This window comes from Pomacea canaliculata, linkage group LG13 (genome assembly GCF_003073045.1).
Source record: "Pomacea canaliculata isolate SZHN2017 linkage group LG13, ASM307304v1, whole genome shotgun sequence".
In the NCBI taxonomy this organism is placed as follows: Eukaryota; Metazoa; Mollusca; class Gastropoda; order Architaenioglossa; family Ampullariidae; genus Pomacea; species Pomacea canaliculata.
Window position 1 is genome coordinate 12,975,692 of NC_037602.1, and position 26,342 is coordinate 13,002,033.

The 26,342-nt window shown below is 40.0% G+C and overlaps 2 long non-coding RNA genes across 3 annotated transcripts in view; both read left to right on the plus strand.

Annotated features, from left to right (window-relative positions):
• Positions 1-6,732: 6,732 nt before the first annotated feature.
• Positions 6,733-26,342, plus strand: part of LOC112553904 — a 32,584-nt gene continuing 12,974 nt past the window's right edge. Inside the window, exon 1 of the long non-coding RNA XR_003097158.1 lies at positions 6,733-8,783. This is a non-coding gene — a long non-coding RNA (uncharacterized LOC112553904). The remainder of the gene's footprint in view (positions 8,784-26,342) is intronic.
• Positions 8,829-22,204, plus strand: LOC112553900. 2 transcript variants are annotated; one of them, XR_003097146.1, is made up of 20 exons: positions 8,829-11,820; positions 12,230-12,272; positions 12,488-12,871; positions 13,329-13,434; positions 13,612-13,700; positions 14,044-14,132; positions 14,476-14,564; positions 15,336-15,424; positions 15,762-15,850; positions 16,193-16,281; positions 16,625-16,713; positions 17,057-17,145; positions 17,916-18,004; positions 18,768-18,856; positions 19,194-19,282; positions 19,619-19,670; positions 19,884-20,008; positions 20,184-20,267; positions 20,713-20,783; positions 22,060-22,204. It is a non-coding gene; the product is annotated as an uncharacterized LOC112553900 (long non-coding RNA). The 2 variants fall into 2 exon arrangements; XR_003097147.1 differs by lacking the exons at positions 14,476-14,564; positions 15,762-15,850; positions 16,193-16,281; ... (1 more) ...; positions 17,057-17,145; positions 22,060-22,204 and having other exon boundaries at positions 20,184-20,987.

The following is a 26,342-nucleotide window of genomic DNA, read 5'->3' on the forward strand; positions in this document are numbered from 1 at the left end:
AGCACCCACACGCACAGTGATATCAAAGGAAAATAGTCCAATTTTCCTCAAAGGTAAAGTGTTTAATATTAGTTTGATTTTCACAACTTTTTTCTTTGTACACAGGCTTAGGTGTGCAGTCTTTTTGTTAAAAAAACCCTGATATTGTTTGTGTACTTTCTGTGTATTGTCGAGATGCTACCTGAAGTTGTCACGTGTAATATTCAACATTTTTTTTTTGTTGCTTATATTAGCTTATATCTTTGTTTATGGTCACAATTAATGTACTTATTGTTATGCAGAAAAACAGCAATATTGACTTTGCATAAATGCAGTTTGTACTGCCAATTTTTCATAGCTATGGACACAAAATGTCATGTATGGTGAGAGAATTTCAGCACTTCGCAACTTCTATCAATTTTCTAGAGCATTTTATTTCAACTATAACTTCCGCGCCATCTTGCCATATTTTAGATCTGTGCATCATTTGGATTACTTGTGCCCACAGACAATTGTAACTTTTTCAGTACTGCCGATCATTGCGGTTTTCCATTTTCTGATTTGTGGACCTGTGTTTTATCGTTGAAATTTCTGAAAACTAGATCTTGGATCTCTATGTTTCAACGATGTTGCCGATGATCAGTGCATTTTATCATGGATACGGGGTTTATGTCGTCCTGCTCATATTTTAAAGCTGCTGTCACGTTCGCTTCTCTAAGTGCCTGGATACTCAACTTTGCTTCCCTAAAACTTGAAATGAAGTATTCCGACGAATCTTTCTTCACCTTTTCTTGATTGTGGGAGACCTGAAATGTTGCTTTGCGTAACGCCGTTTTACCACGAACTTGTATTGCTGGAATGCTGACAGACGATTTTTTCCCACTTGTCTACTGAAACGAGGCATGCTACCGGTTTAGTCACATTCATTGTTGAGGCTCGCCGGGACTAACAACTGAACACTTCGAAAGGGGCTAAACGTTGGTCTTGGCAAACAGACGGCGATCCACCTATACACATTCATGGTCTTACTTATTTAGTTTCTGTTCAATATACTGAGCTTGCTTATGGTGAGATTGTGCTGCAGAATCTGCCAATCTACATTGATATTGCTGACCGATTGCTTGTCAGAGTGCAATGAGCTTGCTGCCAGCAGAAATGTGTGCTATAGAAGTGCTATAGTTACTTGTTTTTGTTTTTTGGGTGGTTTTTTTATGACATTAGAACAGCTTTTTATGAAAAGACATTGAAATGGCTAGGCCATATTTGGTAAACTGAACTATTTTCTTTGCAATATTTTTTATTACTATTTATACAATATTTTATTATTATCTTATTTCCTTTTATGCTCCTCTTATGTTTTAGGTGACAAAACTGGCCCACCCCTTTTTCTCATGCTTTTCCTTTTTTCTCGCTTATATGGCCCTTTCATCTATATTCTTTTTTCAATCAAACTCCACCCTCTTATACTTCAGTTTTACCCTTCCTTCCTTCTGACTACACCGATCATTCTCCTGTTTTTTCCTTTTCCTATCATGCCTTTCTTTGAATATCATTTTCTGTCTGCGGCCTTCTTTAGACCCCCTGTGTTTGCCTTGCAGGGCGACCTGTGTCGGGGGAGGATGGGATCCTGGAGGTTGAGGTCCTTGATGGGTTGCGGCCCATCATACCAACACTCCTCTTTGGCCTGGACTTCTAGACTGGAGGTTGGTGTGGCCCACACCAACCAAGTGGCTGGTCGTGTTTTGCCCTAGCTTTGCTAGAAGACGGCGGCTGGGATCAATCTGGCCTTCCACCTTGGAAGGCCAGAGTATATTCCTTATGTAGCCCTGGTGCGACCCTGCTGGAAATACCCAAGTGGTACTGCTCGGTCGCATCGCCTCGTTGGACTCCATGGTGGGTGGGGATCGTATGGAATGAAACTTTTTTCTTCATATCATGGCCAAAAAAAAACAACCAAACCTAGGAAAGCGTAATAGAGATGATGTTTCTACGGATAGTGAAGATGAGGTGAGAGATAGTATTGACTGGGCCTGGCCCCGTTTCCTAGTGGTGGAAGGTGCAGAGCAGGCCCGGCCTCTCTCGTCCCTATCACCTTTTGCCATAGCGAAAGGTTTTAAAAACATCTCAAACAATTTTTCTGCTATAAAACATTTGCGCTCTGGACAATTTCTTGTCCAGTGAGCAAATTAAAAAGCTTCTGAAGCTCTCCGCCGATGGGACGGGAAACAATTTGTTGATCAGCCCATAAAGGTCATGCCATACCGATCTCTCAACTCCTCGAAGGAGGTCATTCGTTGCCTGACCTTGCTGGGATGACAGAGACTGACATCAGGTCGGAATTGGCATCTCAGGGGGTTTCAGCGGTACAAAGAGTCATACTAAAGAAGGACGGGAAATCTATTCCTACCATCACTTTATTCCTAACATTCTGTCTACCCAAAATACCCGACTTCATTGAGGTTGGATATTTACGGGTTAAAGTTTCTATTTTTATTCCATCTCCATTGCGCTGCTTCAACTGCCAGCGTTATGGTCTCGGGGCGAGCTTCTGCAAGTCCCAGTCCTGCTGCTTTCACTGCAGTGGTACAGGCCATGCAGCAGATGATTGCTCTTTAAGCACAAAGTGTGCCAACTGTGATGGATCATATGTCTCATCTTCTAAAGACTGCCCGAAATGGAAGGAAGAGACAGCCATTCAAAGTGTACGCATGGAATCTGGCGTCTCGTACACTGATGCTCGCTGTCGTGTAGTGGGTGGCTCCTCAGGAACACCTTCTATTTCAAGTTCCATGTCTTACTCAGCAGCAGTCATAAAATGACCATCCACCTCTGTGTCCATCCAGACAGATATGACATGGGTCTCTTCAGAAGGTCCTGTTCCTATATCTCAATTTATGCCCCCTCCACCTCCTCCTCCTACAAGCTGTGGTGGCACCCAGTCATCACAGAAATCTCAAGCATCCCAAGACACACAAGCATCACAGTCAAAGCATTCCCTTCACCAATCAGAATCAGAGCAGTCCGGTGGCGCAACGGTTAGCGCCTGTCACCAATACAGTGAAGGTTGGCTGCCCTGAGTTCATTTCTCGTCTCGGGCACGCTGATCTTTCTCTGCACGTGGCATCTGTTTACAGGGCTGGCTGCTTGTCGTAATATAGCCTTAGCTGCTGACACGGCGTAAAACACCAATTCCCCCCCCCCCTTCACCAATCAGAATCACTGCCCACCAGCGAACACGTAACACAAAATCGCCAAGAAACAAGAATACCACACCACAGACAGACAAGAACAGAAAAACAAAACAAAAATCACCAGAAACACCCATTACATCTAGGACCACCACAACAACACCTATCCCTATTCTAAATGGTTATACTCTTGGTGAGCAGGGGATGGATATGGATGAGCAATGCTTAATGTCGCATTCTCCATCCCGCCTTTGTCCGCTTCCTCTCCTTCAATTACTAAGGAGCAGTCTACATCCCTTCCTCATAGGTAAATCATGACTATAATCCTTCAATGGAACTGTTGAGGGATCCGAGCAAACTTTGAAGAACTTCGATGCCTAGCATCTCGTTTTTCTCTTGATGTCATAGCACTGCAGGAGACTCATCTCCTACCTGCCAACCCATTTTCCTTCAAAGGCTATCGAGTTTTACGTCAGGACTCACAAACTGATGTACCCTCAGGTGGGACTGCTCTTCTTATTCGTTCTAATCTTTTATTTAGCCAGTTACCACTCACCACTCCTCTTCAAGCTGTTGCTGCCCAAGTTTCCCTGGGCAAGACTATTACTATCTGCTGTCTTTATCTCCCTCCTTCAGCTCGGATATCCAGACAGGACCTTGAGGGTCTTTTGACCCAACTTCCTACTCCTGTCCTTCTTTTGTGGGGCCGGGCCTTGACTGGCACCAGAGGAGAGTTGTTGGGATCTTTTTTTATGGAAAGCGATCTCTATATTTTAAATGACGGTTCTAACACCTTTAGCCGTCCTTATAATAGCAGAGAGTCAGCAATAGATTTATCAGTGGTCAGCCAGCACTTTTATTAGACTTTAACTGGGCTGTACATGACGACCTGTGCGGCAGTGACCATTTCCCTATAATATTAAAATTTTTAAAAAAGTCTGGAGCGGGACAATAATCTTCATAACGGCAGGTGGAATTTGGCTAAAGCAGACTGGCCTGCTTTTCAGACCATCTGCTCCACCCGCCTTCTCCGAAACTCCACTTTTAATTTTGAGGTTGGTGACTTTGGCAACGATCCTATGTTACATCCTGCCAAAGTCTTCACCTCCATTTTGACTGAAATCGCATCAGAGACAATCCGTACATGGAGGCATCGAAATAACCACCCCCGGGTGCCTTGGTTCACAGAGGAATGTGGGGTGGCCCAGCGCGCTAGGAAGAAGGCCCAGCGCCTAGCTTTTCGGCAACCTACTATTGAAAACATTCTAAATTTTAAAAGAAGTAGAGCTCATGCTCGATTTATTTTTAAACAAGCAAGAAAACTTGCATGGCAAAGGTTTGTGTCTTCGCTGTCCTCCCGTACCAGTCCCCAAGCGGTGTGGGCGGCCATAAGGCAGATAAAGGGAAGGTTTCAGGCTAGCTCGATAGACCATCTGTGGGTTGGAGACTGTTCTCACAGAGGTACAAGATGTCGCTAATTCATGAGCATCCACCATTGCTCTCAACTCCTCCTCTTCACACTACTCTTCCAACGCTTGAAAACTACTCAGGAATCTTTTGGTTGTGACTTTTCTTCCGATAACTCCGAAAAGTACAATCTTCCTTTTTCTATTTCTGAACTACAACAGGCCCTTCAAAAGTGCAAAGACTCTGCACCAGGCCCAGACAACATTTCTTATCAACTGCTTACTCATCTTCCACAGGTCTCTCTCCTAGACATTTTTAACTTTATTTGGGTATCCGGCTGTTTCCCTCCCTTGTGGAGAGAGGCAGTTGTGGTACCCATCTCAAAACCTGGAAAGGACCCCTCTGATCCAAACTCATACCGTCCTATCGCTCTCACTAGTTATCTATGCAAAACTCTTGAACGCATGGTGAATGCTCGGCTCACCTGGCACCTCGAGTCTGAAGGTCTCCTCTCCAACCTGCAGTGTGGCTTCAAAAAACGCCGCAACACCCCGGACCACTTGGTCCGTTTTGAAACCTTTTTCAGAGATGCGTTTGTCAGCAAAGAGCATGTATTAGCGGTGTTTTTTGATTTAGAGAGGGCATACAACACTACCTGGAAGCAGGGTATTCTGCTGGACCTCCTTGGCTTCCGGGGTCGTATGCTACTCTTCATCAGAAATTTTCTCTCACATCGCCTCTTTCAAGTAAGAGTGGGATCTATCTTATCTGATCCTCGGGAACAGGAAATGGGCGTCCCTCAGGGCAGCATTCTTTCTCCAGCTCTTTTCAATATAAAAATCAACTCCATCTTGAAACATGTTTGTCCAGGTTTGGAGGCCTCATTATATGTAGATGACTTTGCTCTCTGCTTTCGAGGCCGTTCCCTACCATGCCTCGAAAGCCGGCTGCAACTGTGCGTAAATGCTGTTCAAAGGTGGGTGACAGATAATGGCTTCCAATTTTCTACTACAAAGTCTGTATGCATTCACTTTTGTAAAATGAGAGGTATGTTTCCAAACCCATCTATTTCTGTCAACGGCACGGTACTCATAGTGGTCCAGGAAGTAAAATTCCTTGGGGTCATCTTTGACAGTAAACTGTCCTTTCTATCTTATATCAAATCTCTACGCCTTTCATGCCAAAAAGCCTTGGACATTCTTAGAGTAGTTGGTCATGTCAGCTGGGGGGCGGATTGCAGCCCTGGTCCGCCCCAAGCTAGACTATGAATCCATCATCTATGGATCTGCTCTGGAGTCCTACCTCAAAATTCTTGATCCTATTCATCACCAAGGGCTCCGCATCTGTTTGGGTGCCTTTCGCACCACTCCTGTACAAAGTTTGTATGCAGAAGCTGGTGAGCCCCCACTTTCTCTCCGTCATCTGAAACTCATGCTATCCTATGTCTGTCGTTTAAAAGCTCATCCTGGAAACCCTGCGTATCGTGCTGTCTTCAGACCTCAGCGTGCTGCCCTGTAGGCCATTCATACAAGGAGCAAAAACCTCGATCTATCACTCCGAATAACACCTCACCTACAAGCTGCTGGAGTAGATATTCAACATGTAGAACCTCTCTCACTGCTAACAACTCCTCCTTGGACCCTTCCTATTCCAGAGATCCGTTTTGATCTTACAGCCTTTAAAAAAGGAAACACTAGTGACCCCATCTACCTCCAACACTTTTATGAACTTATTTCTGATTATCCTGAATTCTGCTTTGTATTTACAGATGGCTCCAAAATCCCAAGTGGCGGCCCAGTCGCTGCGGCAGCAGTTCCATCCTGCCAACCACAACGGGATGTTTCAGTCCAACTGGCAGACGAATGTTCTATTTTCACAGCGGAACTTCATGCCATCTTGCTTGCCTTGCAGCATGCTCACTGCTCTTTGGACACAACTTTTTGATTATTTCAGACTCTCTTGCTGCGCTTCAAGCCCTCATTTCAAATGATTCTGACCACCCCCTTGTGGTCCAGATTCATAAAATTCATGCAGCACTCTTTCAGTAAAATAAGGACATTGTTTGTTTGGGGGCTCCTGGCCATGCTGGTATCCCAGATAATGTTTGAGCAGACCAGGCTGCCAAGGCTGCATGTCAGTCCCCTGGTAAACTTCCATCACTTATTTCATCAGACTGCAAATCTTTATTTTTGGCCTACATTCAGTCCTTATGGCAACGCCACTGGGACACTCTGGACCAAAACAAGTTATATGCCACCCTTCCCTGTCTTTCCGACCGCCTACCTTCTTGCCGCCCTACGAGACGGGAGGAGGTAGTTCTTACAAGATTAAAGATAGGACACACCTATGCCACGCAAGGACACCTCTTACGAGGTGAACCGCCACCTGTTTGTCCCTGGTGTGGGGACAATTTTACTGTTATACACTTTTTGATTATCTGTCCAAAGCTTCAGACTATTCGTTGTCAATTGTTTACAGAAAAATCTTTATTTTCGTTATTTAGGTCCGTCCCATCGGCGCAATCTTTTCCTTTTTAAAGGGAATAGGGCTGTATTATCAAATTAAGAATTTTAATATCTCTTTTGTTTTTGATGTGATAGTAACCTTTTTGGGCTCAACACCCCTTTTAATGCTTTCCCACTCTTTTTTACATTCTGGTTACTTATTATGTTGACCTTTAAAAATATATCATGTTTATAAGAATTAGGAAGTTTAAACCTTCAATGTTACAACTACTTTTTGCCATCATTTAGCCATAGTTGCTATCATGTCATAAAACACAAACAAACAACAAGCACCCAAAATGGGCCGGTGTAGAGCTTGGGTCAGTGAGTCATGAATATGAGCTACAAGAGTTGTAACTGACTGCATAATGGAAACTAATATTATAAATTATATGTATATTGTAATAATATATGAATTAGAATAGTAATTGCTTGGCCCTTTTTGTTTATACTATAAATTTATAAGAAAAAATTAATGCATTGTGACATGATTTCATGAAACTAATTATCAATTTTAGTCACTTATTGTCTCTTTACTGCAAACTTACTAGTAGAAAATAAAAGGTATGCTAGCTTGAAGTCGGAGACAAATACTTGGAGAGAAAAAAAGGGAAAAGATTGGTAACCACTAAATATATTTTAAAAGCCCTCATCAAATGTTTAAATATGTACATGTATAAAGAAAAGCTCAACCAAATTTTAGGCCTGTATCACATGTCAATTTAAAGTTATAAGAATCTGAAGTAAAACAAACTGTAACATAAAAAGAAACGGAAAAAAAAACAAGAAAAGAAAGTAAAAGTTTATTAACTTAGTTTTATCTAAGCCTTTCATGTAATTTACCTGTTAAATGAAAAATATAACCATCTTTTAATGCGTTACTTCATGTAATCATTTTATGAGTTATGTTATTTTCACTTTTAAAAATGTCAGTATAGCTGCATGTGTTGTGTACCTAAATGTTAACTAGGCTTCAAAGAAATACACAGTAATTTAAAAAATGGTGTTTGCAAACACTGAGCTACACAGTTATAGGTTTAGTTAAATAAAGGTTCGGTGTCCACTAGCTTCATGGGTTTTTGATCTTTGGTCTTGTGCTGTCTAACATTTAGTGATGCTGTCTCACATATTGCTTCCACTTTTTGTGAACATCTACTGAAGTAGCAGCATCAGTAAGAAATACGCTCATCTTTCTTAGCCTTCAGTTGCAGGGTGATGGGATGAGCATCAACATATAATTCTTTCATTAAGGAAATTATTTTAAAAGCTTCTTCATTAAAGATACAAACTGCACACGGAACTAAACACTCAGGAAAAGCACCAAGCCACACCCTAAAACACCTTTCAGCCCTTCAAAGTCCCACTCTAAAAACACCTCTCAGCCCTACAAAGCCCCACTCCGAAACCTAATTAACTTTTACCTTGTCCCATTTTCCTTCTAAGCACCATTGGCACAAGTCCACTAAGTACAAAATTTCTTACTCAACTTTAAGACTGCTCTCCCCCAGGTATAAACCTTTACTTAGCTGAGTCGGGTGACTTAAGTTTGCACATTTTTTATTATTAAACAATACATATTCAAAACATAACAAAAACTACCGCACACATCAGTTTACATAAATAGATTAACAAACATATCTCAGACAATCTACACAAATCTTTCCTCCACCTCATCATACCCTACCCTATGAAAGGACCAGCATAGGTTGTAGTAGTTTGTCTTTAACTTTTAGTTGTAGCCTACACAAATACTGTACTTAGTGGACTTGAGTTACTGTACTTAAAGTTAAGTCAGCCAACTTAAGCTTAAGTTCATGTTTAAGTTCGCTTATGCACATCAGCCCTGGACCCTTAGCGGACTAAAACTCGCATGGTCGTTGTACGATTCCGTGTGTGGCTCGTTATTCATGGCATTTCTAGCATACTCAAAATGTTCTCCAACTCTGGCTCTCATTCTTCTTCTTTTTGTTGAGTACAAATAGCACATGCTATCAGCGGCGGCGCTTGGGGGTGGCAAATGGGGCGGCTGCCCAAGGTCTCGCTCTCAAAGGTCCCAAGGTCATTTTTATGAGTTTGTCAACTTAAAATATATTCTGTGTTAAATGGAAAAATGCTGAGAGGGGCTCTTTAAAATCAGACTTCTTTAAGGTCAAAAACCGAAGGCCCCGTCAATGAATTTTCCACACGTAAGGCATGAAAAGTGGATTTTATAAATAAGCATTAATGTAAAACTTTTGGTTTAAAAACTCTGAAACTGACATTTATATGCAGAAGGCTGCTATATGTCCATATACAGCCTATAAGTCGTCATCTCTTTATTGCATGTCATCAGTGCTTCCGGCATCATATCAATAGGGATATTGATACACGTACTCCATTACCCTGATTCCTTACACCGCCTCTGCATGCTATCTAAATTATATTTAATATATATAAAATGCAAATGATGTATGAAGATTATACTCTTTATACAGCTCTGATTAAAAATGCAAAAGTTAACATACGAATTCCATCATCTATCCCTGATATTTATGTGTCTTATTCCCGTGAAATAAATATGCACAAGACGGCAAATCGTTTAGTGACCTTTCATACCTGGATAAAAATAGAGCTTAGAGTTAGAAAATTAGCTATTTTCTTCCATTATTTGTTTTGCTTTTTTACTTAAACTTTTAAAATTAATAAAGTTTGTTTAATCACTTTTATCTTTAAACGCCAGCACCCAGCTGTCTAGAATTATTGTAAAATAAATTATTAACCATCATACAGTTATTACCATTTGTGGTCGAAAAAAGAGACTATTAAAGTTAATTTGTCTGAATTGATACTTCCATGCAGTCACAATCATGTAAATGGGATGTCTATATGAGGTTTTTTTGGTTCACCATTGGGAACAGAATCCTAATGCTGCACTTTCTCAGATATTCTTTTAATTACCTGTGGAAGGTGGAGATCGAGTGTCATGGATCAGTCCGTGCCTCTGTCCAGTATTTTTCAGACTTTTAACCCTTTTGTGACTCACGGACTAACAGTGGTATTTTGAATGTACATGCTTGGTTGAATGGATAAAAACATAGGAAAGGGTTAACTGTGTTAAATGTTTAGTGAACACTAGCTGTTCACAGTTGGTTTAGGTGGGAACAAGTTGTGGAAAATTACTCAGGCCTGGGATACCAAGAGAAGAAGGCGTGCCTTAGTCACGAGTTGTAAATCTTCCTTGTTGAGATTTTGTGTTTAGTAGCAGGGTAGTGCCGATCGACGCTGGATGCGGCGCGGTACTCACCCGTTTTTGGATTGACCTCGCCTAGACGAGGTTTTAATCGTATGGGCGGATTTAATTGGAGCTATTCTGGGTAAAGAAGGATCGCCTGCCAGGACCATTCCGTGATCGACGTGATTTTGGTTCAGCACCCAGCAGCACGTGGGTTACGAGCCCAATGACGTCACCGCGGATCGAGTACGCTCCCTTTAACTTCGGAAACCGCGCCACGACACGGCCATGTTTACGGCCCTCGTGTATGTGTGGGTGCTTGTGCCATTGGATTATAGTTGGCTGGACATGTGGAGAGCGACAACCCTGAGGGACGATGAACTGTGAGTAACGTATTCAACGATTGCTTGTGCGGTCATAAGTTAGAAAATAGAACTGGAACCTCGTTGCTCGGCGAACTTCCCCTGATGTAAGCATTGCATCTATAGTTAGAAGTTTGTCGCCATTAGAACGAGGCGTTGAGCCGAGTTGTTATTAATGCGTACTTGTCATGTAGTGTGAAAAGTCCTGAGCCACTCGACAACGCAATAGCCAAGATTTGGGCAGCCTCAGGCAATCGTGTTGATGTGTTGATAGAACACCCATTTGTCTGGCTGAGCGAGTTGTTAAGCCACCCCTGCCGTGACCATTTGTGTAGTAAGAGTACAAAAAAATTATTTAAAAAATAAATAAAAGAGATAGAAGAATAATTCAAACTGATAATGATAGATAAAAATGTGTAGAAAAGGAACAATCTACCTGAAACGTGCTTGGGAACTCACTTTTATTGTAATACATATAGAATCGGGTATATGAAGTGAAGTTTTTAAAAAGTTTTTCAGGCGCATGTTTACACAGGTTATGTCATCTAAAAAAGAAGTTAGACTTTCAGGAATCAGAGTTTGATGTTTGAAAACAAAGACGAACTGCACACACGTTCTTGTCCATAGAAATTTCCAAATGATACAATTGTAAGATGCCAGAATTCTAAAAATCCAAGTAGCAAGTCGCACACTTCTGGAACTGTGTATCGTCTCGCCATTTTTCCAGTGGAAAAGAACAGCACTCGGGAAAGTTGACGATATTTCTGTTCAAACTGTGTTCAGAACTGCCTAAGCTATCATAATTAATTATTTTACTAAAAAGAAGCACTGTAGACGTCTAAAGAAAAACAACGCATGGGATAAATCTATCCCATAGTGCCAGGTGTTTGTTCAAGAGGTGGGACAAATTGACCTACTCGTTCAAGAAGAGTTAACAAAGGTTTGAACAGGAAAGAACAGGGGGTAGGTCATATTTCTTTGTATCAGCTTTTCTATTATGTGTGGGTCATTTTTGCATGTTTACTAATGTGATCAATCTAATTACGATCGTATGTTTATGCATCTGTATGTCTACATAGGCTATTTCTAAGGATCATTCTTCAGTGGATGTCACACAACATCTGAGAAGACACACATATGTGATAATGAAGAAAAGGAAAAAATAAGAGGTTGGATGTGTTTCTTTGTATTAGCTTTTCTATTTTGTATCCTTTTGTGTGTTCTTACTAATTATGATTGTATATTTATGCAACTGTGCCTACGTTTTTGGCTATTTCTCAGAATGTCTCTTTAATTGATATCCCACGAGGGCTAAGAAGACCTAGGCATATGACAGTAGAGGTGAACATCATTTGATAACTGGGAAAAATTATTAAAAATATTAAAGGAAGAAAGAAATGAACTGTATTTGTTTCTTTACTAAAGATTAACCATTCTAACCTTTAAACTAATACCGTCTGTATGTCTGTGTATAAGGCTTTTATGCTTGTCAATGCATGCAAATTTGTCTGTTAATTTTTAATTTTGTTTTTGTATTTTATGATATTTCTCATATATTTTTGCATTTGGAAATCACAGAAGCCATGGCATCCTTGGACATGACACGGAAAGGACAGCAGAGGTGGGCATCATTTGATAGCAGGGTATACAATTAAAGAAAGAAAAAAATGAAATGTATTTGTTTTTTTTCTAAGAACTAAGCATTCTAACCTTTAAACTAATACCATCTGTATGTTTTTGTAAGTGGTTTTCTATTATAGCTTTTCTTTTTTGTATGTTTTTTGTGTATTCCATCCAATTATGATTGTATACTTATGCATGTGTACCTATTTACAGGCTACTTCTCAGAATCTCTCTTCAAATGATGTCCCACAAGCGATGAGAAGACCCAGACATTTGACAATAAATGTGTGCATCATTTGTTAGCAGGATGTGCCATCAGAGGAAGAAAAAAATGAAATGTGAATCTTTACTAATGACTAACCCTTCTAACCTTTAAACTAATACCATCTGTATGTCTGTTTAAGTGGTTTTATGCTTGTCATTTCATGCAAATATGGCTGTTCACCTTTGATTTAATTTTGCTTTTTTATTTTTGCGATATTTCTCACATATTTTTGTATTTGGAAATCACAGACGTCATGGCATAGCTGGACATGACAACCATAGAACTACAGCTATGGACAATGGGGTCGATGCATCAGCGAGAGGGAACGAGAGGTAGGATGTGTTTCTTTGTATTAATTTTTCTTTTTTGTACGCTTTTTGTGTTCTTTCTAATTATGTCCCACAAGCGATAAGAAGACCCAGACAGTTGACAATAGAGGTGAGCATCATTTCAGTACTATATATATTATTAAAGGAAGAAAAAAATGATATGTATTTGTTTCTTTACTAAAGACTAACCACTCTAACCTTCAAACTAATACCATCTGTATGTCTGTGTATGTGGTTTTGTGCTTGTCAGTGCATACAAATTTGTATGTGTCTTGGACTCAATTTGCTTAGGTGTTTTTATATTTAATAATATTTTTACATTTCAAATCACAGAAGCCATTGTATGGGATGCATGAGCAGGAATGAATGAGATTTAGGATGTGTTTTTTTGTATTGACCTTTTAGTTTGAATGCTTTTTGTGTGTTATTCATAGTAATGATTGCGTATCTATTTTTGAAGCTTTTTCTCAGAATGTGTCTTCAATTGATGTTCCACGAGGGCTATGAAGACTGAGACATAGGACAAAAGATGTGAGCATCATTTGTTAGAAAGATGTACCATCAAAGTAAGAAAGAAATGAACTGTTTTTTTACTAAAGACTAACCATTCTAACCTTTAAACTAATACCGTCTGTATGTCTGTGTATAAGGCTTTTATGCTTGTCAATGCATGCAAATTTGTCTGTTAATCTTTAATTTTGTTTTTGTATTTTATGATATTTCTCATATATTTTTGCACTTAGAAATGGCAGTGGCCATGGCATCCTTGGACATCACAAGGAAAGGACAGCATCTCTTGACAGTGCGTTGTCTGAGGGGGAATGAAAGACAGGTAGGATGTGTTTCTTTATATTAGATTTTCTGTTTTGTGCGCTTTTCGTGTGTTCCATCTAATTATGATTGATTGGTTTTGCATCTGTACCTACCTTTTAGGGACCTCGGCATATGACATTAGAGGTGAGCATCATTTGATAACTGGGTGTACTATTAAAGGACGAAAGAAATGATATGTATTTGTTTCTTTACCAAAGATTAACCATTCTAACCTTTAAACTAATACCGTCTGTATGTCTGTGTATAAGGCTTTCATGCTTGTCAATGCATGCAAATTTGTCTGTTAATCTTTAATTTTGTTTTTGTATTTTATGATTTTTCTCATATATTTTTGCATTTAGAAATGGCAGTGGCCATGGCATCCTTGGACATCACAAGGAAAGGACAGCATCTCTTGGCAGTGCGTTGTCGGAGCGGGAATGAAGGAGAGGTAGGATGTGTTTCTTTGTATTATATTTTTTGTTTTGTGAGCTTTTCGTGTGTTCCATCTAATTATGATTGATTTTTTTTGCATCTGTACCTACTTTTTAGGGACCTCGGCATATGACAATAGAAGTGAGCATCATTTGATAACTGGGTGTACTATTAAAGGAAGAAAGAAATGAAATGTATTTGTTTCTTTACCAAAGATTAACCATTCTAACCTTTTAACTAATACCGTCTGTATGTCTGTGTATAAGGCTTTCATGCTTGTCAATGCATGCAAATTTGTCTGTTAATCTTTAATTTTGTTTTTGTATTTTATGATTTTTCTCATATATTTTTGCATTTAGAAATGGCAGTGGCCCTGGCATCCTTGGACATCACAAGGAAAGGACAGCATCTCTTGACAGTGCGTTGTCTGAGCGGGAATGAAAGAGAGGTAGGATGTGTTTTTGTTTTGTATTAGATTTTCTGTTTTGTGCGCTTTTCGTGTGTTCCATCTAATTATGATTGATTGGTTTTGCATCTGTACCTACCTTTTAGGGACCTCGGCATATGACAATAGAGGTGAGCATCATTTGATAACTGGGTGTAGTATTAAAAGAAGAAAGAAATGAACTGTTTTTTTACTAAAGACTAACCATTCTAACCTTTAAACTAATACCGTCTGTATGTCTGTGTATAAGGCTTTCATGCTTGTCAATGCATGCAAATTTGTCTGTTAATCTTTAATTTTGTTTTTGTATTTTATGATTTTTCTCATATATTTTTGCATTTAGAAATGGCAGTGGCCCTGGCATCCTTGGACATCACAAGGAAAGGATAGCATCTCTTGACAGTGCGTTGTCTGAGCGGGAATGAAAGAGAGGTAGGATGTGTTTCTTTGTATTAGATTTTCTGTTTTGTGCGATTTTCGTGTGTTCCATCTAATTATAATTGATTGGTTTTGCATCTGTACCTACTTTTTAGGGACCTCGGCATATGACAATAGAAGTGAGCATCATTTGATAACTGGGTGTACTTATAAAGGAAGAAAGAAATGAAATGTATTTGTTTCTTTACCAAAGATTAACCATTCTAACCTTTAACTAATACCGTCTGTATGTCTGTGTATAAGGCTTTCATGCTTGTCAATGCATGCAAATTTGTCTGTTAATCTTTAATTTTGTTTTTGTATTTTATGATTTTTCTCATATATTTTTGCATTTAGAAATGGCAGTGGCCATTGCATCCTTGGACATCACAAGGAAAGGGAAGCAACTCTTGGTAGTGCGTTGTCGGAGGGGGAATGAAAGAGAGGTAGGATGTGTTTCTTTGTATTATATTTTTTGTTTTGTGAGCTTTTCATTTGTTCCATCTAATTATGATTGATTGGTTTTGCATCTGTACCTACCTTTTAGGGACCTCGGCATATGACAATAGAGGTGAGCATCTTTTGATAACTGGGTGTAGTATTAAAGGAAGAAAGAAATGAACTGTTTTTTTACTAAAGACTAACCATTCTAACCTTTAAACTAATACCATCTGTATGTCTGTGTATAAGGCTTTCATGCTTGTCAATGCATGCAAATTTGTCTGTTAATCTTTAATTTTGTTTTTGTATTTTATGATTTTTCTCATATATTTTTGCATTTAGAAATGGCAGTGGCCCTGGCATCCTTGGACATCACAAGGAAAGGATAGCATCTCTTGACAGTGTGTTGTCTGAGCGGGAATGAAAGAGAGGTAGGATGTGTTTCTTTGTATTAGATTTTTTGTTTTGTGCGCTTTTCGTGTGTTCCATCTAATTATAATTGATTGGTTTTGCATCTGTACCTACTTTTTAGGGACCTTGGCATATGACAATAGAAGTGAGCATCATTTGATAACTGGGTGTACTATTAAAGGAAGAAAGAAATCAAATGTATTTGTTTCTTTACCAAAGATTAACCATTCTAACCTTTAACTAATACCGTCTGTATGTCTGTGTATAAGGCTTTCATGCTTGTCAATGCATGCAAATTTGTCTGTTAATCTTTAATTTTGTTTTTGTATTTTATGATTTTTCTCATATATTTTTGCATTTAGAAATGGCAGTGGCCCTGGCATCCTTGGACATCACAAGGAAAGGATAGCATCTCTTGACAGTGCGTTGTCTGAGCGGGAATGAAAGAGAGGTAGGATGTGTTTCTTTGTATTATATTTTTTGTTTTGTGAGCTTTTCATTTGTTCCATCTAATTATGATTGATTGGTTTTGTATCTGTACCTACTTTTTAGGGACCTCGGCATATGACAATAGAAGTGAGCATCATTTGATAACTGTGTGTACTATTAAAGGAAGAAAGAAATGAAATGTATTTGTTTCTTTACCAAAGATTAACCATTCTAACCTTTAAACTAATACCGTCTGTATGTCTGTGTATAAGGCTTTTATGCTTGTCAATGCATGCAAATTTGTCTGTTAATCTTTAATTTTGTTTTTGTATTTTATGATTTTTCTCATATATTTTTGCATTTAGAAATGGCAGTGGCCATTGCATCCTTGGAAATCACAAGGAAAGGGAAGCAACTCTTGGTAGTGCGTTGTCGGAGGGGGAATGAAGGAGAGGTAGGATGTGTTTCTTTGTATTATATTTTTTGTTTTGTGAGCTTTTCGTGTGTTCCATCTAATTATAATTGATTGGTTTTGCATCTGTACCTACTTTTTAGGGACCTCGGCATATGACAATAGAAGTGAGCATCATTTGATAACTGTGTGTACTATTAAAGGAAGAAAGAAATGAAATGTATTTGTTTCTTTACCAAAGATTAACCATTCTAACCTTTAAACTAATACCGTCTGTATGTCTGTGTATAAGGCTTTTATGCTTGTCAATGCATGCAAATTTGTCTGTTAATCTTTAATTTTGTTTTTGTATTTTATGATTTTTCTCATATATTTTTGCATTTAGAAATGGCAGTGGCCCTGGCATCCTTGGACATCACAAGGAAAGGATAGCATGTCTTGGCAGTGCGTTGTCGGAGGGGGAATGAAGGAGAGGTAGGATGTGTTTCTTTGTATTATATTTTTTGTTTTGTGAGCTTTTCGTGTGTTCCATCTAATTATGATTGATTTTTTTTGCATCTGTACCTACTTTTTAGGGACCTCGGCATATGACAATAGAAGTGAGCATCATTTGATAACTGTGTGTACTATTAAAGGAAGAAAGAAATGAAATGTATTTGTTTCTTTACCAAAGATTAACCATTCTAACCTTTAAACTAATACCGTCTGTATGTCTGTGTATAAGGCTTTCATGCTTGTCAATGCATGCAAATTTGTCTGTTAATCTTTAATTTTGTTTTTGTATTTTATGATTTTTCTCATATATTTTTGCATTTAGAAATGGCAGTGGCCCTGGCATCCTTGGACATCACAAGGAAAGGACAGCATCTCTTGACAGTGCGTTGTCTGAGCGGGAATGAAAGAGAGGTAGGATGTGTTTCTTTGTATTAGATTTTCTGTTTTGTGCGCTTTTCTTGTGTTCCATCTAATTATGATTGATTGGTTTTGCATCTGTACCTACCTTTTAGGGACCTCGGCATATGACAATAGAGGTGAGCATCATTTGATAACTGGGTGTAGTATTAAAGGAAGAAAGAAATGAACTGTTTTTTTTACTAAAGACTAACCATTCTAACCTTTAAACTAATACCGTCTGTATGTCTGTGTATAAGGCTTTCATGCTTGTCAATGCATGCAAATTTGTCTGTTAATCTTTAATTTTGTTTTTGTATTTTATGATTTTTCTCATAAATTTTTGCATTTAGAAATGGCAGTGGCCATTGCATCCTTGGACATCACAAGGAAAGGGCAGCAACTCTTGGCAGTGCGTTGTCTGAGCGGGAATGAAAGAGAGGTAGGATGTGTTTCTTTGTATTAGATTTTCTATTTTGTGAGCTTTTCGTGTGTTCCATCTAATTATGATTGATTGGTTTTGCATCTGTACCTACCTTTTAGGGACCTCGGCATATGACAATAGAGGTGAGCATCATTTGATAACTGGGTGTAGTATTAAAGGAAGAAAGAAATGAACTGTTTTTTTACTAAAGACTAACCATTCTAACCTTTAAACTAATACCGTCTGTATGTCTGTGTATAAGGCTTTCATGCTTGTCAATGCATGCAAATTTGTCTGTTAATCTTTAATTTTGTTTTTGTATTTTATGATTTTTCTCATATATTTTTGCATTTAGAAATGGCAGTGGCCATTGCATCCTTGGACATCACAAGGAAAGGGCAGCAACTCTTGGCAGTGCGTTGTCGGAGCAGGAATGAAAGAGAGGTAGGATGTGTTTCTTTGTATTAGATTTTCTATTTTGTGAGCTTTTCGTGTGTTCCATCTAATTATGATTGATTGGTTTTGCATCTGTACCTACCTTTTAGGGACCTCGGCATATGACAATAGAGGTGAGCATCATTTGATAACTGGATGTAGTATTAAAGGAAGAAAGAAATGAACTGTTTTTTTACTAAAGACTAACCATTCTAACCTTTAAACTAATACCGTCTGTATGTCTGTGTATAAGGCTTTCATGCTTGTCAATGCATGCAAATTTGTCTGTTAATCTTTAATTTTGTTTTTGTATTTTATGATTTTTCTCATATATTTTTGCATTTAGAAATGGCAGTGGCCCTGGCATCCTTGGACATCACAAGGAAAGGATAGCATCTCTTGGCAGTGCGTTGTCGGAGCGGGAATGAAGGAGAGGTAGGATGTGTTTCTTTGTATTATATTTTTTGTTTTGTGAGCTTTTCGTGTGTTCCATCTAATTATGATTGATTGGTTTTGCATTTGTACCTACCTTTTAGGGACCTTGGCATATGACAATAGAGGTGAGCATCATTTGATAACAGGGTGTAATATTAAAGGAAGAAAGAAATGAACTGTTTTTTTTCTAAAGACTAACCATTCTAACCTTTAAACTAATACCGTCTGTATGTCTGTGTATAAGGCTTTCATGCTTGTCAATGCATGCAAATTTGTCTGTTAATCTTTAATTTTGTTTTTGTATTTTATGATTTTTCTCATATATTTTTGCATTTAGAAATGGCAGTGGCCCTGGCATCCTTGGACATCACAAGGAAAGGGAAGCAACTCTTGGTAGTGCGTTGTCGGAGCGGGAATGAAAGAGAGGTAGGATGTTTTTCTTTTTATTAGATTTTCTGTTTTGTGCGCTTTTCGTGTGTTCCATCTAATTATGATTGATTGGTTTTGCATCTGTACCTACCTTTTAGGGACCTCGGCATATGACAATGGAGGTGAGCATCATTTGATAACTGGGTGTAGTATTAAAGGAAGGAAGAAATGAACTGTTTTTTTACTAAAGACTAACCATTCTAACCTTTAAACTAATACCGTCTGTATGTCTGTGTATAAGGCTTTATGCTTGTCAATGCAGGCAAATTTGTCTGTTAATCTTTAATTTTGTTTTTGTATTTTATTATATTTCTCATATATTTTTGCATTTAGAAATGGCAGTGGCCATGGCATCCTTGGACATGACAAGGAAAGGACAGCAGAGGTAGGCATCATTTGATAGCAGGGTATAAAATTAAAGAAAGAAAAAAATGAAATGTTTGTTTTTTGTTCTAAAAACTTAGCATTGTAACCTTAAACTAATACCATCTGTATGTTTTTGTAAGTGGTTTTCTATTATAGCTTTTCTTTTTTGTATGTTTTTTGTGTATTCCATCCAATTATGATTGTATACTTATGCATGTGTACCTATTTACAGGCTACTTCTCAGAATCTCTCTTCAAATGATGTCCCACAAGCGATGAGAAGACCCAGACATTTGACAATAAACGTGTGCATCATTTGTTAGCAGGATGTGCCATCAGAGGAAGAAAAAAATGAAATGTGAATCTTTACTAATGACTAACCCTTCTAACCTTTAAACTAATACCATCTGTATGTCTGTTTAAGTGGCTTTATGCTTGTCATTTCATGCAAATATGGCTGTTCACCTTTGATTTAATTTTGCTTTTTTATTTTTGCGATATTTCTCACATATTTTTGTATTTGGAAATCACAGACGTCATGGCATAGCTGGACATGACAACCATAGAACTACAGCTATGGACAATGGGGTCGATGCATCAGCGGGAAGGAACGATAGGTAGGATGTGTTCCTTTGTATTTTTTTTTTGTACGTTTTTTGTGTTCTTTCTATGTCCCACAAGCGATAAGAAGACCCAGACAGTTGACAATAGAGGTGAGCATCATTTCAGTACTATATATATTATTAAAGGAAGAAAAAATTGATATGTATTGGTTTCTTTACTAAAGACTAACCACTCTAACCTTCAAACTAATACCATCTGTATGTCTGTGTATGTGGTTTTGTGCTTGTCAGTGCATACAAATTTGTATGTGTCTTGGACTCAATTTGCTTAGGTGTTTTTATATTTCTAATAATATTTTTACATTTCAAATCACAGAAGCCATTGTATGGGATGCATGAGCAGGAATGAATGAGATTTAGGATGTGTTAGTATTGACCTTTTAGTTTGGATGCTTTTTGTGTGTTATTCATAGTAATGATTGCGTATCTATTTTTGAAGCTTTTTCTCAGAATGTGTCTTCAATTGATGTTCCACGAGGGCTATGAAGACTGAGACATAGGACAAAAGATGTGAGCATCATTTGTTAGCAAGATGTACCATCAAAGTAAGAAAGAAATGAAGTGTTTTTTTTTTTTTTTATCTTTCCTAAAGACTAATCATTCTAACCTATAGCGCCTCAAGGCTTCTACTAGGTCACATTACCCTGTACGCATGGAAATCCGCCGCTTTCAAAAAATCATTAAAAAATAACTATAAGAGATAGAAATTTTTTTTTAAATGATAACAAGAGATTGAACTTAGTAAACAAAATATTCCACGTGAATCCTGCATGAATATTCACTATTTTTGGTAATCAAAAGCAATAAGGTAGGTTGTTTGAATTTTCAAAAAATTTTCACACAGGGATGCACAGAAATATCATGCTAGCACAAGTTACACCTCCAGAATCACACTTTGATAACTGTATATAAACTTGAAATGATTAACATTGTTCTTGTCTCAAAAAAAAAAAAATCAGATTGATGCATTTAATAATATTATTATCGGTACGCTAAAAAGGTACAGAGTGGCGCGAAAAAAAAATCATATGGAGCACCGAGTGCTAATTTTCACCAGTGTTAAAAAATTTATATCTGGTAAACTACAAAAAGACAAACATATGTGATACGCCGTTTTAAAGAGCATTTTTAAACACATTTGCGTGGTTTAATTTCAAGATTATAGGCTCTGATTTCTTGTAGTAAGCTCACATGAAAGATAGTAAATGTTTAGATTTCACAACCCGATCGGAATGTCACACGTCAGAAATTAAAGACAATTTTTTACATAATATATATACAAGCATAAAGTACCAAAAAAGATCATATTTTATTAGAATATACATTAGAATTTAATATTACTCACTGTTTTCTTATCATTTTCTCCACGTCAAATCGAGCGACCCCAAAAAATGTCAATATGGCGCTCACGTGTAAACAAACTATACAGTGGCAGAAAACACATGATTGGTTGAATTATTCAGCCTTTAAAGGGAAGCAATCGTTGGAGGAACAAGTCCTAAAGGTTCCCGTGTTTTCTCCCTTGTTTATTCGCTTATTTAAAAAAATACAACAATGCATCCACCGCAGGTGCTTGCCCCAAAAGGCTGATAAGCCGCTTGAGGACCCACCGGTGTCCTCCACGGCACGAAAGAATAAAATCTTTAAATACCTTTTGTATGTCTTTGTATGTTGTTCAATGCTTGTCAATAAACAAATTTTTATGTGTCTTGGAGTCAATTTTTTTATTATTATTTTTGTTAATATATATATATTTCTAATATTTTTGCATTTGAAATCACGGAAGCCATGGCATGGATGGAAAGAGAGGTAGGATTTGTTTCTTTGGATTAGCTATTTCTCAGAATCTCTTCAACGAGGGCTACGAAGACCCATATGTGTAACAGTGGACATTATTGGATGTTTACCATTAAAGGAATGAAAACTCGAAACGTGTTTGCATCTTTACTAAAGACTAACCATTCTAACTTTAAAACTAATACCGTCTGTATGCTTGTAAAAGGTTTTTATGTGAATTAAAGAACATCGTCTCTATCAAACACGGCCACGTCTCTTTCCTCAGGGTACGGAGGTTCCTACAGTCCTGTAGGATGCGTTCTACAGTCTGGTCTGCCTCTCCACATGGGCATCTCGGGGACGGCACGAGGTGCAACCTCCTGTGTAAGTGGTGAAGCAGCCTGTTGGGCCCGGGCCCGGGCCCCGGGACAGACCTCTCCGGGCCCCTTGTACTTGTAATCGTAAATTATTTTCCCAGTATATAATGCATTGTTTACAATTCGAAAGAAGAAAAAAAAAACCACTGACCAAGGCCGGGCCCCCATGACAGCCGCGGGCCCGGGTACACCAGACCCCTTGTCCCCCCCTCTCGTCAGGCCTGGTTGTGCCCGGTCCTGAGGCGGAAGATAGCGACCTGGTCCGGTCTGGACAGCTGATGGTAACTGTCCAGTGGCTGCTGTGGCCTGTACAGAGACTTAATGATGGTTTTCATCTCTGACATGTTGACTGCATTGTCTTCTTGCTCGTCCTCTGCACCCAACAGCCATCCTGTCAGCTTCCTCATTCCCATCTATCCCGCAGTGTGATGGGATCCACTGTTCTGAGGTTCTTGGTTCTTGGTTCTGAGGCGTTTAGCAGCGCGGCTTCCAGGTCTGGCAGCTTGTTATTGTTGAGTGCCTGCAGCACCGACAGAGCATCGGTCAGGAAGACGACCTGGCTGTCATGGTCTGCTCTGCTGCTGCTGATGATGTTTGCTGCGTGGACCAGGGCTTCTACTTCTGCTCTATAGTCTGTACAGTGGAGGCCAGTTGGTATTGCTGCTGCCTGCCACTGTCCATTTGGGAACTGGATGTACACGCCGGCCCCTCCCTCTGGATAGCGTCTGTGGCTGACGTCTGTGTAGGCCCTTATCCATGATTCCTGGGGGTACTTTCTTCTAGCATGGCTAGCGTCAGGGCTCTCTTGCTCACGTCGCTATGCTCATCCTTTGTTGTGAGATGAGGAACTGTGGTGCAGATGGTAATGTTCCCTGTTCTGTCTTTCCAAGGAGGAGGATCGAGGGAGAGAGTCGGTACCTGGACCTGTGCAGGAAGCTTTGTTTGGTATTTTCTGTGTAGTGCCTGCGTCTCTCGCACGAAGTTGGATCTTTTCAGCCTTCCCGAGGACAGTTGTTTCTGTCTGGCACTCATCAGGTGGTCTTCACTGTGCCTGTACTTGGTGGCCTGCACGAGTGCTTTGCATTCCCTTCTCTTGTTTAATGGGGGTATGCCTGTTATCTGCCCCATCTTGTCTATTGGCGTAAATCTCATGGCGCCTGTTATGACTCTCAGTGCTTGGTTCTGCACCTTGTCCAAAGTCTGAAGGTGTGACTTGGCTGCTGTCATCCAGGTGCTTGATCCGTACTCTAGTATGGTCTTACAGTACCTTGGTACAGGTCTTCAGGATCTTTTCGTTGGCGCCCAGTGTGTTCCTGCCAGCTTTCTCATGATGTTCAGCTTCTTCTGGCTTTTGCTTCTGCGTTCAGGATGTGTTGGCTTCATGTCAATCTTTTGTCAAAAGTGACTCCCAGGTACGTCTGCTGGTCTTCAAGTGTCAGAGTGGAGCGTTCTCCCAACTTTAGTCTGCTGCCAGCTTGCGCTTTGGTGGAGAGAAAGAAGTGGCTGTTGTTTTTGTCACGGTTGATGGTAACACCAGTTGTCTGCCCAGGCTGCCACTTTGTCTAGTGCAAGCTGCATCCTGTAGGTTTGCTGTTGTGTTGCAACACTCTTCTGAGCACCATATATGACCAGGTCATCTGCATACAAGTGCTGCTTGGACTCCCCTTGGAAGCTCGGTTACCCAGGTCGTTGATGAAGAGTATGAAAAGGTCGGCGAGAGTACCACCCCCCCCGTGGTACTCCGTGTCGTAGCAGCACTTACGGCCACAGTGGGTCCGTCTACAAGCACCCTGGCTCTTTGGTTGTGCAAGTAAGGACTTGAATCCACCGGTACATGTATGCCTGCTGGATGTGGTTTCGCTGGAGTTTGACCAGGAAGTCCATCTTCCAGAACATTGTCGAAAAGCTTCTGCATATCAAATGAAGACGCTAGGGTGACCTTCTGGGCTTGGAAAGCATCCTCTATTGACCTGCGCTAGGTGCGTTGTCTGATGTCTTCATTGTTTCTGTATCTTCTGAGCCTGTTGCTCTGGGATGATGATGCTTTCAGATTCCAGATACCATGTAGGCGCTGGTTGATGATGTGCTCTATGGTTTTGCAGAACGCAGCTTATCAGGCTGATGGGCGGTAGCTCAAAGCATTTTCGCGACTTGTTTTTCCCCTTTTTTCAGAAAAACAGGATCATCCTGGCTTCCTTCCAGCACTGAGGTACCTGGCCTTCTCTCCAGCTAAGGTTGAGGGTTGAATGTCCAGTAGTTTAGTGAGGGCTGTGCTGCCCAAGGTGTTGGCAGCATGCTCATTCGTGATGTTGTCTGGACCTGGAGATTTTTTCTTCTTCAGCTGCTTGATGGCATTCTTCAGTTCTTTGGATGGGTGATATTTGCTGCATCGACTCATGGAATCCGCCGTTTGTTGTTCTTTCTTTCTCAGTTTCTTCTTCTGAATTCTTTTTGCAGTGCGGTGGATGGTGATGCTGCTCTCCTTTGCATATGCTTGCGCAAATGCATTTGCTGCTGCCTTATCTGTCCATCTTCTTCAAGGGTGATCTTCTGTCCCTTGTTACCCTCATCATTTAGTGCCTTGGTCAGCATCCACTCCACCTTTCTTTCTCCCCTGACGATCACTCCTGAAGGTCTGGTATCTTGAAGGGCTTTTCTTTTTGTTTCCTGTATACAGCAGATGTTAATGCTGTTAGAGACTGGTGTAGGATGTTCTAGTTTCTATCTTCTTGTTGGTAACCCCGTTCTTGCATTCCAATGCATGATGTTGAGTGTTGGGGTTGTCTTGGTTTTGTGGTGGTAACGGCTGGCCAGTTCGCTTTCCTTCCTCGTCCCTGGCTCCACGAGACGAGTTGAAGGGACGTCCAGTAGCTCAGGGTGGGCTCCTTGTTGAGGCACGGAGCCGCGGCACTGCAACCTGCTGGCGGTATCTTCACAGGGCGAGCACCATTTTGTTCATTACTTTGTCCAAGTGGCAGTAGGGCATGTGTTGCGTGGGTGTATGTGGTTATTTCGAGCAGTGCGCCTGGCGGACCCATCACGCTCCGACTGGTCAGCCGCGCACACTTGTTTGCTTCAATCTTTTTTTCACATACTACAGCCGGCACGGAGGGGGACTCGGACTGCTCCAGAATGAAATTGCCAGCCGCAGTATTTCTTCAAATATTGTCACGCGCTCATGGACTCCTTGTTATGTGGCGTCTTTGTGTTATGATATCGGCGTGAAGCTGTTACCTGGGACGCGGGATTGGTTCGGGAGGCTTAGTTATACCTCATTTTTCGCCGGTATGTACGTTATAAATGCTGTTTGATGTTGTTGCTTATAATTAAATACTATGCCCGTAATGATTAAAGTAGAGGACAGATTGGGACCGTAAACCAGTTGTTGTCCTACCGATCACCCATGGTGTATGTCTGCCAAGCTGTAGGAGGTCCTCAACTTCGGTCTTTGATGTTACAGCCCGTTTTCGATGCTCGTCTCGATTATGGGCCACGTGAGTCGAGGGCGGTTGGCTCAGGCTATAGAGAAGGCAACTAGCTCAGAGCAAGTCGAAGTCTAGTTGATGTCTCGGTTGAGTGTTTATTTTCAGCCGCTCCATCCCGGGTCTCCTCCACGTACCGGCTGAGAAGATTGGCCGGTTGAACACCTTGAGTTTTCGCGTGTTTTTGAGTTAGGGAGTTCTAGAGACCCTTGACTTCTGAGGAATGGCATACGGACCTTTCAGGCATATAACAGTTCATTGTGTTTGAAGTGGTAGTAACACTAGACTCGCGGAGGTGGAAGTTGTTTCTCTTTTAAAAATAACGGAAACCTATCTTGCCGCTGGCCAGAATTTCTGGATATTACCTCCGGCAAAGATGTTAGTCTAATTCACATTGCTGGCAACAAGAATTGTCCATCTCTCTCGGGGTGCGG